This window comes from Microtus pennsylvanicus, chromosome 7 (assembly GCF_037038515.1).
Source record: "Microtus pennsylvanicus isolate mMicPen1 chromosome 7, mMicPen1.hap1, whole genome shotgun sequence".
In the NCBI taxonomy this organism is placed as follows: domain Eukaryota; kingdom Metazoa; phylum Chordata; class Mammalia; order Rodentia; family Cricetidae; genus Microtus; species Microtus pennsylvanicus.
This window is the reverse complement of record NC_134585.1, coordinates 13351655-13367391: the sequence shown is the minus strand read 5'-3', so window position 1 is coordinate 13367391 and position 15737 is coordinate 13351655. Positions and strand designations below refer to the sequence as shown.

The 15737-nt window shown below is 38.9% G+C and overlaps 1 long non-coding RNA gene across 1 annotated transcript in view; it reads right to left on the bottom strand.

The window, feature by feature from the left end:
- Positions 1-13566: 13566 nt before the first annotated feature.
- Positions 13567-15737, bottom strand: part of LOC142853654 (uncharacterized) — a 43025-nt gene continuing 40854 nt past the window's right edge. The window contains exon 3 of the long non-coding RNA XR_012911227.1: positions 13567-13802. This is a non-coding gene — a long non-coding RNA (uncharacterized LOC142853654). The remainder of the gene's footprint in view (positions 13803-15737) is intronic.

Genomic DNA, 15737 nt, shown 5'->3' with positions numbered 1-15737 from the left:
AGAACAAGAGTCTCAAGTGCAGGCAAAAGAGTCAGAGATACACCTACTCCCATAGTTAGGAGTCGCACTAAAACATCAAGCTAACAACTGTTACATACATACAGAGGACCTAGTGCAGACCCTTGAAGGTATTGTGTTCACCATTTTAGTCTCGGTGAGCTCATATGAGCCCTGCTTTGTTACTTTGGTGGAACCATGTTACCCTGATGTCCACCATTCCCTCCAACTCCCACAGTCTTCCTACAAGGCTTCCAGTGGTGGGACTGAATTACTTTCTGTGGAATTATTGCCTGAGGGTTTCCCATGGAGATTGTTAAACAACCTAGGGGGATGCTAGGACACAAAGTCAGTTTCTGAAAACTCAGTGGGGCCCCATTGTGAGGAGAGCATCCATACAGCTCACTGAACATAAAGAGGTCAAACTGGTGCCTGAATGGAACCTTCTTCCCTATGTCCTAGAATTGTCTCACAAGAAGGTAACTCTGTAGCATGCGAAAAGAGAAACCTGAACACCAACCCAGCTAGAAAACCTATAGAGGGAAGTTTCTATCCCAGCTGGTCCACATCCATTCAGTCCCAAATAAAAATACAGAGGCTTACATTACTTATACAGTATTTGGCCTCTTGTTCAGGCTTATTACTAACTACCACTTAAAACTTAAATTAAACCATAATTCTTATTTATGTTAAGCCATATGGCTTGACACTTTTTCTCAGTAAAGCATTCTCATCTTTCTGCTTCGGGATGATGACTGCATCTCTGGCTTTCCTCTTCCCAGAATTCTTCTCATCTGTTCACTCCCCCCCCCATACTTCCTCCTCTTACCTGTTCTGCCTGCAATATGTTCTGGGGGAGATGAACTTGTAGGAATAACCAATATTTGTTTAAACTTGAGACTCATCCCCTGAGAGGAAGCCCATGCCCTACACTGTCTGGATGATGAGAAACTGGAGACTGTTTAACTTAGGATTGAACATGCCTGTCTCCCTCTAAAAAAAATCAATAAATTATAAATTTTCTAATAAAATCAATGTGCAGAAAGAACAAAAGGTACAAGCCTTAGCCTTAGAGTTTGCACACAGATATGATGGGGAAAGTTGTGAACATGCTAATGGAGTGTCATTTTCTATGGTAGAAGGATGGAGTGCTGGCCTTGAGAATAAAGGAAGTGAAAGCATCTGATGGCTAGTAAGAGGAGACAGAGGCCTACTTGGAAAAAAAGTTCACATTTTATTTTCCAGGCTTTCCTGTACCACTCTATTTCCTTTCTAGCGGGTAGTTAAAGGGGGACTCTGAAGTAGGCAATAATGGTACTGTGTATTATGTCTTTGTTAATGAGTAATAAGTCATGACAGACAGATCAAGTATATCTATTAAAGTCATCAAAATATAATGCTACCATTAAAAAGTCCACATTTAGGAAAGCAATTTGTTTTTCTTATTTCCTATTGTATTTTAGGTTTGTTAGCATAAGTTTTGGCATGTTTTTTAAATTTCTTTTTCTTTCATTACCTTTTTCACATTGGCTTTTTCACACTGACTTAGAAATAAATATTCCTAAATTGGGATGTGTCTTACCACATTCACGGTTATTTCTCCCTGTCAATACTTAGCAGTTTTGTACTTTCCATGATCCCCATTCAGGATTCAGTCAATGAGTTCTTGAGGAAACGTGTGCAATTAAGCCAGAGTAGAAACTCAGTAATGATAAGTGACTCCCAGAATGGAAACAGGCACACAAGGGTTGTTACAAGACTAGGAGCTGTGCATGCGTGGGAAAGAACAGAATTAAAGCATGAACTCAAAGTAATGATCCTGGTACAATAACATGGCACCTAATATCCCACGGGGGAAAGATATTAAGTGCTTTATGTGACTGTGGTGTCCATGATTAACAGTTTTGAATGTGAATGTTCTCCTACAGCAAGTTAGGCAATTTAACACTAGAATAATTTCAGAGGGAAATCTCTGTGGCAAGGCTTGGCAAGGTACCAAAAGTGCTTTAGATAATATTGTATGGTAAAAGATACTTCAGGGTAAACCCTAAAAATCCGAAGACTGAAATGGAAGATTCTACCTTTTTGAATTTAAAAAACAAAATGTATTTGTATATAACATTTTTTGGAGAGAGAAACCCTTCTGGAAGTGTTTATGAGCTAAAACACATATCAATTAGCAGGATAAACATTTATGAGATAAACCATAGATTAGTTAGCATATTAAACATTTGAATTCACTTTTATAACACAATGCATGAGTTTATACATTCACATATCACAGAAGTATTTCTTTTATACCTAGCATAGACTTTGGGTTTAATGAGACCAATAAATAAAAAAAGAATCAGGAACTATATTTTATGACTTCAGGAGTTTACAGTGTCATGGTGCTTTTTACTAATATCTCCATCAACTGATATGTAGGAAGGGGCATAATTCTCATTAATTACCCATAGACCAGGGTACCCTGTGTCACTGCAGTTGGGCATCTCTTCCTTTGCTCTTCATGTGGTGGCCGATAAAACTCCAAATCCATTTTACCTACCCAGCTCCTGTCTAAAACGATGTGAGGCCACGTGCTGTACTGCTTCTGAAAGGCACGAAGTCTACCAAGAAATAAACTAACATTCTTTAGTGGTATAGTCACTGGTAATATGTCTTTTCTCAAGCAAATAACCCCCACCCATGCCCATGTAAGCAGCCCACATAAACAACCTACTTAAAGGCAGTGAACCATGAAAATTTAAAAAGCAGTTTAACAAGTAGGAGATTAACTTGATGGAAAAGAGAAGTGGTTTCATGAAAATGGGAGGGAGAAAAAGAAAGGACAATGAGGAAAGAGTCAGAAATATAATCAAAGTATGCATATATACATATAGGTGAAGTTTATAACAAAATGAATAATAAGAATAGAAGACCTAAACTAGCATTTGCTACTTTTAGCTTTGTTTTGTAAGTATAACAATTAAACATAATATTTTGTAGTTGCTTTTCTATTGCTGGGATAAAACACTATGACCAAAGCAACTTATAAAAGCAAGCATTTCATTGGGCTTACAGTTTCAGAGGGTTAGAGTCCATAGTGGCAGCAAAAACAGCTGAAAGCTCACATCTAGATCTTCAAGCAGAAGGTTAAACAAGAACATTAGGAATGACACAAGGCATTTAAAATCTGTGACCCCCAGTGACACACCTTCTCCCACATGGCCACATCTCTAAGTCCTTCTCAAACTGCTCCATCAACTGGGCGCCAAATATTCAAATGTATGAACCTATAGTGGCCAGTCTCATTCAAACCACTATATTGTTCTTTTCTTTATGTAACCCTTCAAGATTGTAGCTCAAGTGTCCTCTCTGGTTTCTTGGTCATTGATTATGAGCTATATGTTCTGTGTTCCCAGGTATTAGGCAGTACAAGGAAGAATGTGTGTTCCCAGGTATTAAGCAGTACAAGGCAGAATGACTGACATATTTACTTGCGACAGGGTAAGAAAGAGAAGGAAGAAGGGGATTTCTACAAAGGAGAGTCTTGAGCTCTGTCAGAGGTCATCCTCACCCAGACTGTGCAACTACAATGATGAGGTCCTGTCAATGTCAGATTGGCTCAAAAAGAGAAGCACGTGAATGGGGATCTGAATGCATCTAGGTAAGGTAAGAATCAGAACCTTGAGAAATGCATGCAGGAGGAATGAGAGAATGCATATGTCACAAGATTCCCAATTAATGGGAGCCATCAGACAAGCAATGGTTTATCATGGAGAGATGATTAGCCCGACCAGGCTCCAGAAAAAAAAATGACTAGGAGAATCTCTCATTAAGTCTGTCATGGTCATAAGATGGGAATAGAAGTTGAAATCATGACTACATCTCAAAGCATCATGATATGACAATATGAAATTCTAAAAAAAGAAAACAAAAACAAAAACTTTTTTCCTACTTTCTTTGATCTTCAACATGGTTTTTAAATTTTTTAATAAATTTTACTAACGTGGTTTCTCATCTTGTGATGTACATTCATATTTATTAGAATTTTAAGAATAAATGAAGAGAAAGAAAACAATGCCAATTTCCCAGAAATCAAGGGAAGGTTAAATAAAGTGTCCGGACCAAGTTCTAGGTAGGCACTGGAGCATCTGATGGAGGATTCATCCTGATATGAGAAGATAGCCTGATTCTCCTGCCAGCCCTTGGAGTGTCTGACACAGAGCTCATCCTAGTAGGAGAAGCTGGTGTAATTGATCTGCCAGCTATTGGAGTGCCCAAGCAAGGATCCAACATGACTGGAGAGGATGGCTTGTTTTGCCTGCCAACCACTGGATTGTCTTAGCCAAGATTTGTCCTCATAGCAGAGGATGAATTGATTCACCTGCCAGCCACTGAAGGCTATGTTGAACAAGTCTCCCTGGTCTATCCAGGCTCAGAAAAGTAAATAAAACCCCACTTGATGTATGTACACAAGGGGAAAAAAATCTTTCAACAAGAGTGAGCAGGGAAGACACTTGTCTGTTCAACTATTTAACCTGCTCACTGCTTAGATCACTGAACATTTCATGTCACTTTTGGGGAGAAATCTGTTCCCCTCACTAGGCTTTAAGTTTTACCATGGAATACTTCACTCATGATAATTATCATTGTGTGCTTACCTCTCACATATGATCTTTGAATGTTTGATCATTACATGACACACCATTGACTTCTTATATCCCTTCAGATACGACACTTGCTCAAAAAGTATGTTCCCAGTAGAGATTCAACAACCTGAGTTCTGCTTTAGCTGTGATCACAATACTGTTTGCATTAATTAAAATTGAATTTTCTTTCCTAGAATTTATGAAGTTTAAGGAGAATATGGGTTCCATTGATGGGTTAGAAATTAACGTTTGCTGCCCTTGCAGAAGACCAGAGTTTAGTTCTCAGGACACACACCAGGCAGCTCACAAGCACCTCTAAGTCCAGTTCCAGGTGATCTAATGCTCTCTCTGACCTTCATGGGCACTTGCTATTATGTGCAGACACACACACACACACACACACACACACACACACACACATTAAACAGAGAAAGAGAGATACTTGAGGACAATAAATAAGGTAGGTGGTCATTAATATTCTCATCAACCGTTATTTGGAAAGTCACTAATGGTGACAGAGGGCAGAGTCAGAGGACTCTACAATGATAAGAACATTCATATCACTTGTGTCACCTCCCTGGTGACACCCTTTCCATACTAGAACATGTTTGGAAGAAACATATCCAGTAAACACAGCAAAATAAGCTAAAAGTTGGATTTAATCAGCTATAGAAAATTCATACATTCTCTGGACTTTAGGGACATACATTGAAGAAAATGAACAAAAAATTGAGAGAAACTTGATCAGGAAACACAGAAACTGGGATGCGCACTACACTTACTATGGGAGATGGTCTTTCATTTCCTTGAATGTTGCAGTAGAGAAGCTCCCAGAGACCCATAGAGTAGAGTCAGCACATTGGGAATCCCCAAATCCACCCAAGCAGAATACTTCTGGCTCCCACCTTCTTGATCATTTTTCTATACTACTTCTTGAAAGATATCTTTGAGATATATTATATGGTAAATACTGAGGTTTACCTTAATATCTTTAATTGATTTATTTAGAAATTGTGTTTGGGGGCTGTTACTATCGTCTTCTGTGGCTACTTGCTTTTGTCTTTGTTTCCTTCTCCCACCTTTTTCGCCTTGAATGTTTATTCCATCTTACTTTGGTCTTCCATTGTTTTGACAATGTCTGTAACAATACTGAAATGATTCCCAACTCTGTAGTAGTTCAAACTTTATTCAAGTGTGTTTTTCTATGGTCCTTATTGCTTTAAACCCTAATCTTTAATAAATAAATAAATACATTAAAAAAATAACTTTGCAGAATTACTCAGAAGTGGAAGATAAATAAATAAATACATTAAAAAAATAACTTTGCAGAATTACTCAGAAGTGGAAGACATCTCTCAAATATTTGCACTATAAAAGCTAAACTATATCAAGACCTATGAATCATGCTAAGTCATGCTGCTTTTTAGAAACATTTTTATTTCCTACAGTGGGGGGAGTACCACAGATCTTAATATTAATTCATAATCATCCTCATTTTTCCTATAGATGAGGAAATTATCATATTGAATTATAAGAATGCAAGTCATACTACTCCCCATGTATTTAATCATTCATTTTGCCTCACTGCATATCATCTGGGTTATCTTGGGGAGTTTTTAATGTTCTGTTTCTTTCTGTGATTCAAGAATACAAATAACATCTCTCTTAAAGGATAACATGGGATACAAAATGATGAAGAGCATAGAGAATGCACAGCAGGGGGCTCAGGAGACTGTAAGTCACTGAAATTCATCTTCCCATTCCTAAAACATTCTCTTTTGATCTAACTGCAACCCCATTGCTAAGTGAAAAATATCATGCTACGAAGGCCACCTAACACTGCCTTGGGTTATCAATTACCCCATAACAAGGAAATTCCCAAACCACTCAGAAAACATCAAGCATTCATCATCCTAGTCACTGGGGACTGGAAATCCTGAAGAGTTCTTCAAGGTTCAAATACTTTCAAATTAGTTTTTGTCAAGTTGATGAGAGGATGAATAAGTTCTTCCCTGGCGTGCTTGCAAATGTGTTTGTGTGACTGCCTGCAGAAAGCTTCTATTCTTTATTATTTGTTCCTCCCTGCACAGGAACTGGTGGCCCAGGGATGAGTAAAGAAGGGAGAGAGAAAGGAGGAGGAAGGGAGGCAGGAAAAGACAGAAAGACAATGGGTTTATAGTTCAATCTTGGAAGTGGCAAAGATCACTTCTACTGTAATCTGTTACTTGCATAAACTCATTGTGGTATACTATGGAACACTTCTACAAACAAGTATGGGTATTGGTAAGAAGGAATCATGCTTGGTTAATGTGGTGGTTTGAATAGCAATGGTTCCCAAAGACTCATGTGTTTGTATGCTTGGCCCATAGGGAGTGGCATGATTAGGAGATGTGGTGGTGTTGGTGTAGATGAGGCTGTGTTGGAGAAAGTGTGTCCTGTGGGGGCAGACTTTGAAGTCTCATATGTTCAAGCTATGCCCAGTGTGAGACACAGTTCACTTCCTGTTGCCTGGGGATCAAGATGTAGAACTTTCAAGTACCTTTCCAGCACCATGTCTGTCTGCATACCACCATGTCCTATCATGATGGTAATGGGCTAAATCTCTACATCTGTAAGGCATCCCCAAATAATTTTTTTTTTCTTTATAACAGTTTCTGTGGTCCTGGTGTCTCTTCACAGCAATAGAAACCCTGAGAAAGTTAGATTGGGGGCTGGTCAACATCATCATTATTCCAGTAAATGTCCCTTGCCCTCCACAGTGCCTTGCTGTATCACTCTTACCTCTGACCCATGGATTGTTAGCCTTCTTATCCATATCATACAGTTCTAGGTTAGATTTTGCTTAGTACTTTTGTTTCTTGGTGAACTACTCTCTGTCTCTCTTTTCTGTAGCTTTAATGTCCAGTCTGCATCCATGGTCACCATGAAAATTTCTCATTCATGCCTTAATGCTTTTGCTTTTAACTGAATTCTGCCAAGCCTTGCTGTGAACATCTTATATGGTAATTCTCATTTGCAGTTAGATATTGTTGTATTAAAAAACCTTCTCTTGTCCTGAAAAATGATGAGGTCAAGTCATGAGCCTCATCTTAACATACCTCCCTCGTCTAGCCCTCTATGTGGTTTTATGGCACCTGCATCAGACATTGACCCCACTGAACACCATTTAATGCATGCTGACCATAGAAAGTATTAAAGGAAGGGCAATGGAAAGTCACAATGTGAGTCAATTTTCTACCTGTTGCCAGCAGATGACTAGGTAACTGGCTCATTAGGTTCATTCAAAAGATGTGGATTTGGCTCTAATTTTGAAGTGGCATCAGCATGTTCCATTGTGCTAGAGTCCTTAATTGTGTACTCTCAGGCAGAGAGCTATTCCTTGTAAGCCACAAAGAATGTGTGACAGAACCAATTCTCTTCTGTCACCAAAGGGCATGTTCCAAGTTAGGGTATCAGTGGGGAGATCTGACATATAGAAATCCTCACCACCATATTTAACACCGTTCTGCTAGGACAAGATAGATTTCCGTTTTCTTACGTTAGTCTTGTGAAGGCAACAATAAAACCAGAGCAGGTAAAGATTTCCAGGATCGTTGTGTTTTAATGTGCTGGGCATTTCTTGGTGAAGTGACCAAATAGTGCTTTCTCCTTTCCTACCTTCTGATTACCAGGTTTGCAGTATTCACGTAATAGACTATCAAATGTCACTTTATACTGACAGCTGAAGCAGAAAAGGAACTGACAATGATTGAGGAAAAATTACAGGAGGCACATGTGGATAGGGTGAACCCAAATCTTATCTGCATCCTAATCATATTGCCTTCCAGAATTTCTCCTATAGGGATTCTAATGCAGAGGGAAGATATTATTTTAGAGTGGATATTTATACCTAATAAACCAAGTAAAAAAATTAAAAACTTATGTGGAAAAAGTCTCTGAATTAATTATAAAAGGTAAGCTGAGACTTCGTCAACTAGCAGGTATAGACCCAGCAGAAATTATAGTGCCTTTTACTACTGAAGAAATAAAAAAGTTACAGGAAGACAATGAACCATGGCAAAGAGCTTGTGCTAATTTATTTATTTATTTATTTAGAAATTAATAGCAACTATCCCAAAAGTGGTAGACTTAACCTCATAAAGAGAACTTCTTGGATTCTTCCTAGAATTGTACGTGATGCTCCAATAACTGGAGCCAATAAATCAGGGATGCAAATAAATCAGGGAAAGCAGGTTACAAGTCAGATGAATTGAGTAAGGTGGAACAAAGCCCTTATAATTCTGTCCAGAAGGCAGAATTATATGCCATTCTTATGGTGCTAAGGGATTTTAAAGAACCTCTTAATATAGTTACAGATTCACAATATGCAGAAAGAGTTATCTTGCATATTGAAACCGCTGAATTTATAGCAGATGACACAGAGTTGACTTCATTGTTTATCCAGGTAAAAGACATAATCAGGAACAGGCTTTGTCCGATGTACATACCACACATCCGGTCCCATACAGGTCTGCCTGGTCCTCTAGCACAAGGTAACACTGAGATTATATTTAAAGGAAAACAATATAACAAACCCTCCCAGCTCCCGGATACAATGTAACAAACCCTCCCGGCTCTGGGATACAATGTAACAAACCCTCCCGGCTCTGGGATACAATGTAACAAACCCTTCCGACTCCAGATACAATGTAACAACCCCCCCTCCGCTCCCGGATACAATGTAACAAACCCTCCCGGCTCCCGGCTCTACACCAGGGTGGGCTGTACCCTCAAACTGTGGGCCAAAATAAACCCCTCTTATTGCTTCTAACTAGCCTACCCAGGACTGTTTCTGTGGCACTCCTGAATTCCTGCCAGCACACCCTCCCCCACAGAGAAGCACCCTCCCCCACAGAGAAGCCCGTGCTCAGCCTACTTTATACTTCTTCTCTTTTTATTTAGTCTAAGACAAGGGTTCTCCCCATGTTGCCTCCCACATCTAGGGACAATCTTCTCTGCTTGGTCACACCTCTCTGGAATCACCCTCACAAAATAAACTAGAGAATCCTAGAACTCAAAAAATAAAATAAAATAAAATAAAGGAAAACAATAGCAATTGAGGGATTAAGCAAGTGCCTTCTTCAAAATGCTACTTTAAGTTTATCGAATTGCTCTCAAATTTCAAGCAAAATTTCACAATGCAATTGCTACAGGAAAATGTAAGTTAGATGTTTAAAACATACAATATGGACCACACTTTCTGAAGCCTATCCCTTTAGTGAAACTTGAAAGGACATAATTTTACACCTAAAAGGGCATGTCTGATTTATTCAATAGTGCTTTTCTAATACAGCCTATTTGCTACATTGTAACAGTTATAACATTCTGGAAGGATTTCTTTGTACCCAGCTCATGAAGGTGCATTTTTTTTCATCTGACTTCTGCTAGTTCTGATTGTCGGGTGAAATTGAATGTTCCGGGTTAACCTTGTGCTGCCATTTAAATACCGTGTATTTCCAGCATCTGCCACTACTTTCCAACCACTAATGAATGCATCTGCTCTGACCAAATGTCTTACATATATAACATCATTTAATAACCAAGTATTATCATTCCCATGCCAGTGATAATAAAATTGAATATTATATTATCAAAATTAAAAATGATGTGCTTTGTGGACAATGTGACTAATAAAAGGAAGATACTAGGAAAAAAGCAAAAGACAGCAGATGTCCTTTAAATTATATTTAATTTAAATTGGTGTTTAGAACTAGTGTTGAAACTGAATGTTTACTACATAAAATACGTATATTTTTAACCAGTTAAAATTACAGATTTCATATTACCACCAAAAGTCTTATCAAATGGCTGGCAAGATGACTTAACAGGTAAGCATGTTTACTTAATGACTTCAGACTACCCTTAATAATAAAAAGAATTTCAGTATCATCGAGCTGTCTGAACAACACGTATGTTTTTCAAATGCCTTTTTCTGAAATGAGTAAAAGATGTGCTAAATAGAGAATTAAGTGCTTGAAAGCAAGAGATCATTGGCTTTAATATTTTGTAAACATGATACTATGTGCTGATATTTTATCTGTGTTCTAAGATCAGAGTGCAGGGCTGGTCGGTAGTTAACCAGAGAGGCCAGATGTGGTGGTACACAACTTTACCCAGCACTGGGGATCTCAAGCCTTTGATTCCAGTACTTGGGAAGCACACACCTTTAATCTCAGCACTAGGGAGGAGGAAACAGGAATGATATGGCTGGGCAGAGAGAGGGATATAAGGCCCGTGGAGACAGGAGCTCACCCCCTTTTAGGCTGAGAGTTGGTGAAGTTAGAAATAGCTGTGACTGGCTCCTTTGTCTCTCTGATCTTTCAGCATTTACTAGTATATCTGATTCTGGGTTTTTATTATTAAGACCAATTAGAATTTGTGCCACACAACACTAAGTTTCATCTTGGCACAACTACTTCACGAGTCTCAGAACCTTGAATGAAAAGATGGTAGGCTGGTGACCCTGCCTTCCACAGCCAGAAGGCTATATGTTGGTGTTGGTGGCTGAACTCCTAAACTTGCGGATTGAAGCTGGAGACCATTGGAGAGCACTTGGGCTGATGTGGAGGATGAGAGGAGAGTGGAGCGCTGATTGTGACTGAGTGGCAGCAGAGACTGAGACAAACAAGAGAAGGCGTCAGAGCACATGCAACCTTGCACTTCCCCGACACAGCTGAACATGCCAGAGGGAAATGCTTCAGGTTCAAAGAAGCCCAACCAATGTGTTTTCCAATTAGTTATTCTTATAATTTCCCTACAGTTATGGTAGAAAGGCAAATTATTATTTGCTCCCATAAGAAAACACATAGCATAATTATTGTATGAACAGTATATATGTTGAAAGAATATCCAAGTTACCTAGTACAGAAAAAGAATCACAAATACTAATCTAACCTAAAAGTTTAACTACGAGCGATTCTTATTATTCTGTTTGCCCCAATCTTAACTTAAAGATGCAAATCTAAACATGCAAATCAAAGTGCTGTTCAGGTCCTCCACTCAGTAACAGAACAGAGAGAATCTGCTGTATAGGTTGTAACTCTCTTATTACAAATAAACTCAAGATCCTCTCTAGCAGTGAAGAGATTTTTCACCATAAATGTATGAAACAAATTAAAATTGCAGTTGATAAAATTTCTGATTCTAGAATTATTTTCATTAACTCATTAATAAGGAAATTAATTATGAGGAAGCATTAAATATTTTCTTAGAGGCAATGATTAAGTGGGGGGCTGGAGAGATGTCTCAAGGGTTAAGAACACTGGCTGTTCTTTTTTTTTGTTTTGTTTTTGTTTTTGTTTTTCGAGACAGGGTTCTCTGTAGCTTTGGAGCCTGTCCTGGAACTAGCTCTTGTAGACCAGGCTGGCCTCAAACTCACAGAGACCTGCCTGCCACTGCCTCCTAAGTGCTGGGATTAAAGGCGCCTGGCAAGAACACTGGCTGTTCTTGGAGTGGACCTGAGTTCAATTCCCAGCACTTACATTGGGATGCTCACAATTGCCTGTAACTCCAGCTCCAGGGTATCATTGTCCTCTTCTGAATTCTGTGAGCACCTGCACTAATGTGCGCATATGCACACACCCACACATGTGTATGTAATTTAAAAATAATAAACTAGGTCTTTTTTAAAGTTAAATGTATAGCAGTAACTATTTTATGAGCTGATAACATAGAAACATTTAGAACATCAGTGACTGTTGGAGAAGAGAGCCCAGGCACCATAGTTCTGGTACTTGAGCCCTGCAGGACAACAGCTTTTTATCTGAGAGTTTGAGTTCCACATTGGCTTTTCGGTTTTACAAAATTTGAAATTAAATATAAATACTGAAACTATTTGTGGTAGTTTGAATGTAATTTGCCCCCCCCCAATCTCATAGGGAGTGGTACTTTTAGAAGGTGTGACTTTGTTGGAGTGGGTGTAGTCTTGTTAGAGGAAGTGTGCCACTGTAGGGCAGGGTTTGAGGTTTCCTATGTTCAGAATCCTGCCCAACGCCTCCGTTGGTTTCCTGTTGCCCTTCAGGAAGTAGCACTCTCAGATCTAGCACCACCTCTACCTGCATACCACTCTGCTTCCCTCATGATGACAATGGGCTGACCCTCTAACGCTGTAAGCGAGCCCCCCAAATTAAATGCTTTCTTTATAAAGGTTGCCATGGTCATGGTGTCTCTTCACAGCAATAAAAACCCTAACTAAGACAGTATTGTAGTCTCTTCTTCATTCTCTGGTTACCATTCCACCGTTTCTAGTATTGTATGTTTTCTTGGGTTTCTGCCATTAATGGTCACTTTCTGATCTGATTTTTTCCAGATTTGAAATGGCCTTTCAAGCTAACACATTTATTTTCCAGATTTGTATTAGATAGTTAGTATAACATTACTTAGCAAACTCAAAAGAAAAAATTAATCCAGGCATTAGAAATCAACAACTAATGTCAAAAATGAATAAATGGGGAGTCATCATATATTATACATACACTGATAAAAAAAATAAGTTAGCCGAGACTATGAGTCCAGCTTCTTATTTTTAGGGGATTCAGGAGCTATGCCATTGTAAAAGTTCATAGATTAAATACCCTGGGTTGCGGCACATGACGCCCATCTGCACTCTATGTGCCGCCATACAGTTCGGGAACTGGGCAAGGGGCTGGAGATCGAAACACACAATGACTCACAGACAGAGACACGGGTCATCCGTGATACCAAAATGCCACCAAAATGCCCCCTTTATTGTGTTCAGGGGCATCTTATATAGGGATAGCAATGCCTTAGCCAAACACACCAGAAACCATTCCCCTGCCATCAGGAACTCCTGAGGGTCTCGTGCTCAGAGCAGCTGTAGGCACTCAGATCAGGAGAAAACAAGTTGTTTACAAGAAACTCAGGATCTGGGGTTCACAGCTCCCAACACTGGGTTGTTTCACACACAGAGTTTAAGGACAGTGGTTGAAAGGGACCTGGAAAGATGGCTCAGTGTTTAACAGCACTTGGTACTCTTTCAGAGGATTAGAGTTCAGTTCCTACCAATCACATGACAGCTCACAGCTATCTATGTCCAGTTCCTGGGAGATCCAATGTCTTCTTATAGTTTCCACAGGTACACGCACAACGGGTAATACTCTCAGACATACACACCTATAACTAAATGAAAATAATTTTAAAATGATGGTTGAATGGAGTTATAAATAAAAAAGAGATGTGTAGTAAACTAATATAAATACAATGATTGGTTACTACAGAATTCAAAAAGAGCCATGACTAGCAGGTAGCTATGTTGTTACAGATTGGAAAATGTATAAATAAAAGAAAAAAGAGATGTATAATAAACTGGAATATAAATACAATGTTTGGTTACTACGGAATTCAAAAAGAGCCATGACTAGCAGGTCGCTATGTTGTTATAGATCGGAGGCTTTTGAAGCCTGGAAGATTCCCTTTCCTGGGCAGTATTAGCAAGAACATTTACACACTGGAGTATCACTAAACTACATAATTAGATATTGAAATCTCTATTTTAAATTATAACAACACTTAAAAGTACAGATTATATCTTATCCTGGTCTACTGTATGTATGTATATACATACTTAAATGCTCTTCAGTATTGACAGTTGCCTGGCTGATATGTGATAAACAGAACCCACAATATATTAGCTGGTGTGGGAGGTCTGTCTGTCTATGTGTAGATTTTATTGGTTAATGAATAAAGAAACTGAATTGGCCTGTTGATAGGCAAAACATAGGTAGGCGGGGAAAACTGGACTGAATGCTGAGAGAAGGAAGGCGGAGAAAGAGATACACAGATTGATGGAGATGGGTTAAATTAATATGTAAGAGTTAGCCAATAAGAAGCTAGAGCTAATGGGTCAAGCAGTGATTTAATTAATACAGTTTCTGTGTGATTATTTTGGGTCTAAGCTAGCCAGGCAGCCAGGAATCAACAAGCAGTCCTCCGTGCAACAAGCAATCCTTTTTTTTGATTGGTCTATTTACCTGACATTGAGATCATCACCCGTCTCTGACTTCAAAATTGCAAGACATTATTAATTCGGGCTAATAACTTAGTGCCTGTCCATCACAGTCCTTTCATCTGTTTACACTCCTTCTTTAGCCCTTCACTGTATTTTCCGATCCCTTGCAGCTAGAAAATCTGCAGAGAGGTCATTGTTTTGTTTTGTTTCTTGGGTATATGGTTACCCACCGCTCCTACCACCAAGCCTGCCATTGTCTTCAGGCAGAAAGTTAAAATCACAGGAATAGACTGGGAGAGTCCCTCCTGCAGTCTCGGCTCTCCACCAGTTTCCATCAGCTCTCTGTGCCTCCAGTGCCTTCACATGGTTGTACTTTTAAAGAACATTTGCCCAGCCTATTCTATTGCTAAGTGAATGTTTCTTATTCAATAACAGCTTTCCGTTGCAAGAGATGCCAGAGGAGGTTTATTTGGATAACTATATGAATAATCAGTACATCAATTTCTCTCTCTCTTTCCCTTTTCCCTCACCATCTCTCTTCCTTCTCTACTTTTCTTCCCTCCTACCACCTTTGTTTCTAAGGTGATTTTAGCATGCAGACCAGGTTGACCTTAAAAATCAAGATCTATCAGCCCGCAGTCTTCCTGTTGCTGAGAAACAGGAAAGGTGTGTGCCAGTGTCCTCAGAAAATTTCCATCTTCCTGCATTCATTTTGTGTCATTTAAATACAAGGTAATATACTGTTCATGTATACAATACTTCCAAAAATTCAACAGTCAAGATTTCTGTAGGAAAAAGTAATATGAATGCATTTAGGTCAACAGTTTCTACTGTTTAACTTTTTAAAAATTTAACTGACCTATAAGGTCATAGAACAAAACATATAAATTATTTATCATATGACATTTTAATACAGGTATATATTATGTGATGGTAAGATCAGGTTAGCATGTTTATTAGTGAAAAGGATGATTATGATGCCTGAAGATTCACTCAGGTGTGCTTGCTCAGTCATTTCAAACAGACCAGTTAATAATTGCTTTGATTGTCTAGGGGAAAAGACAGAAAAACTCCACAGAGCTTCCTCCAAGACTCCAACT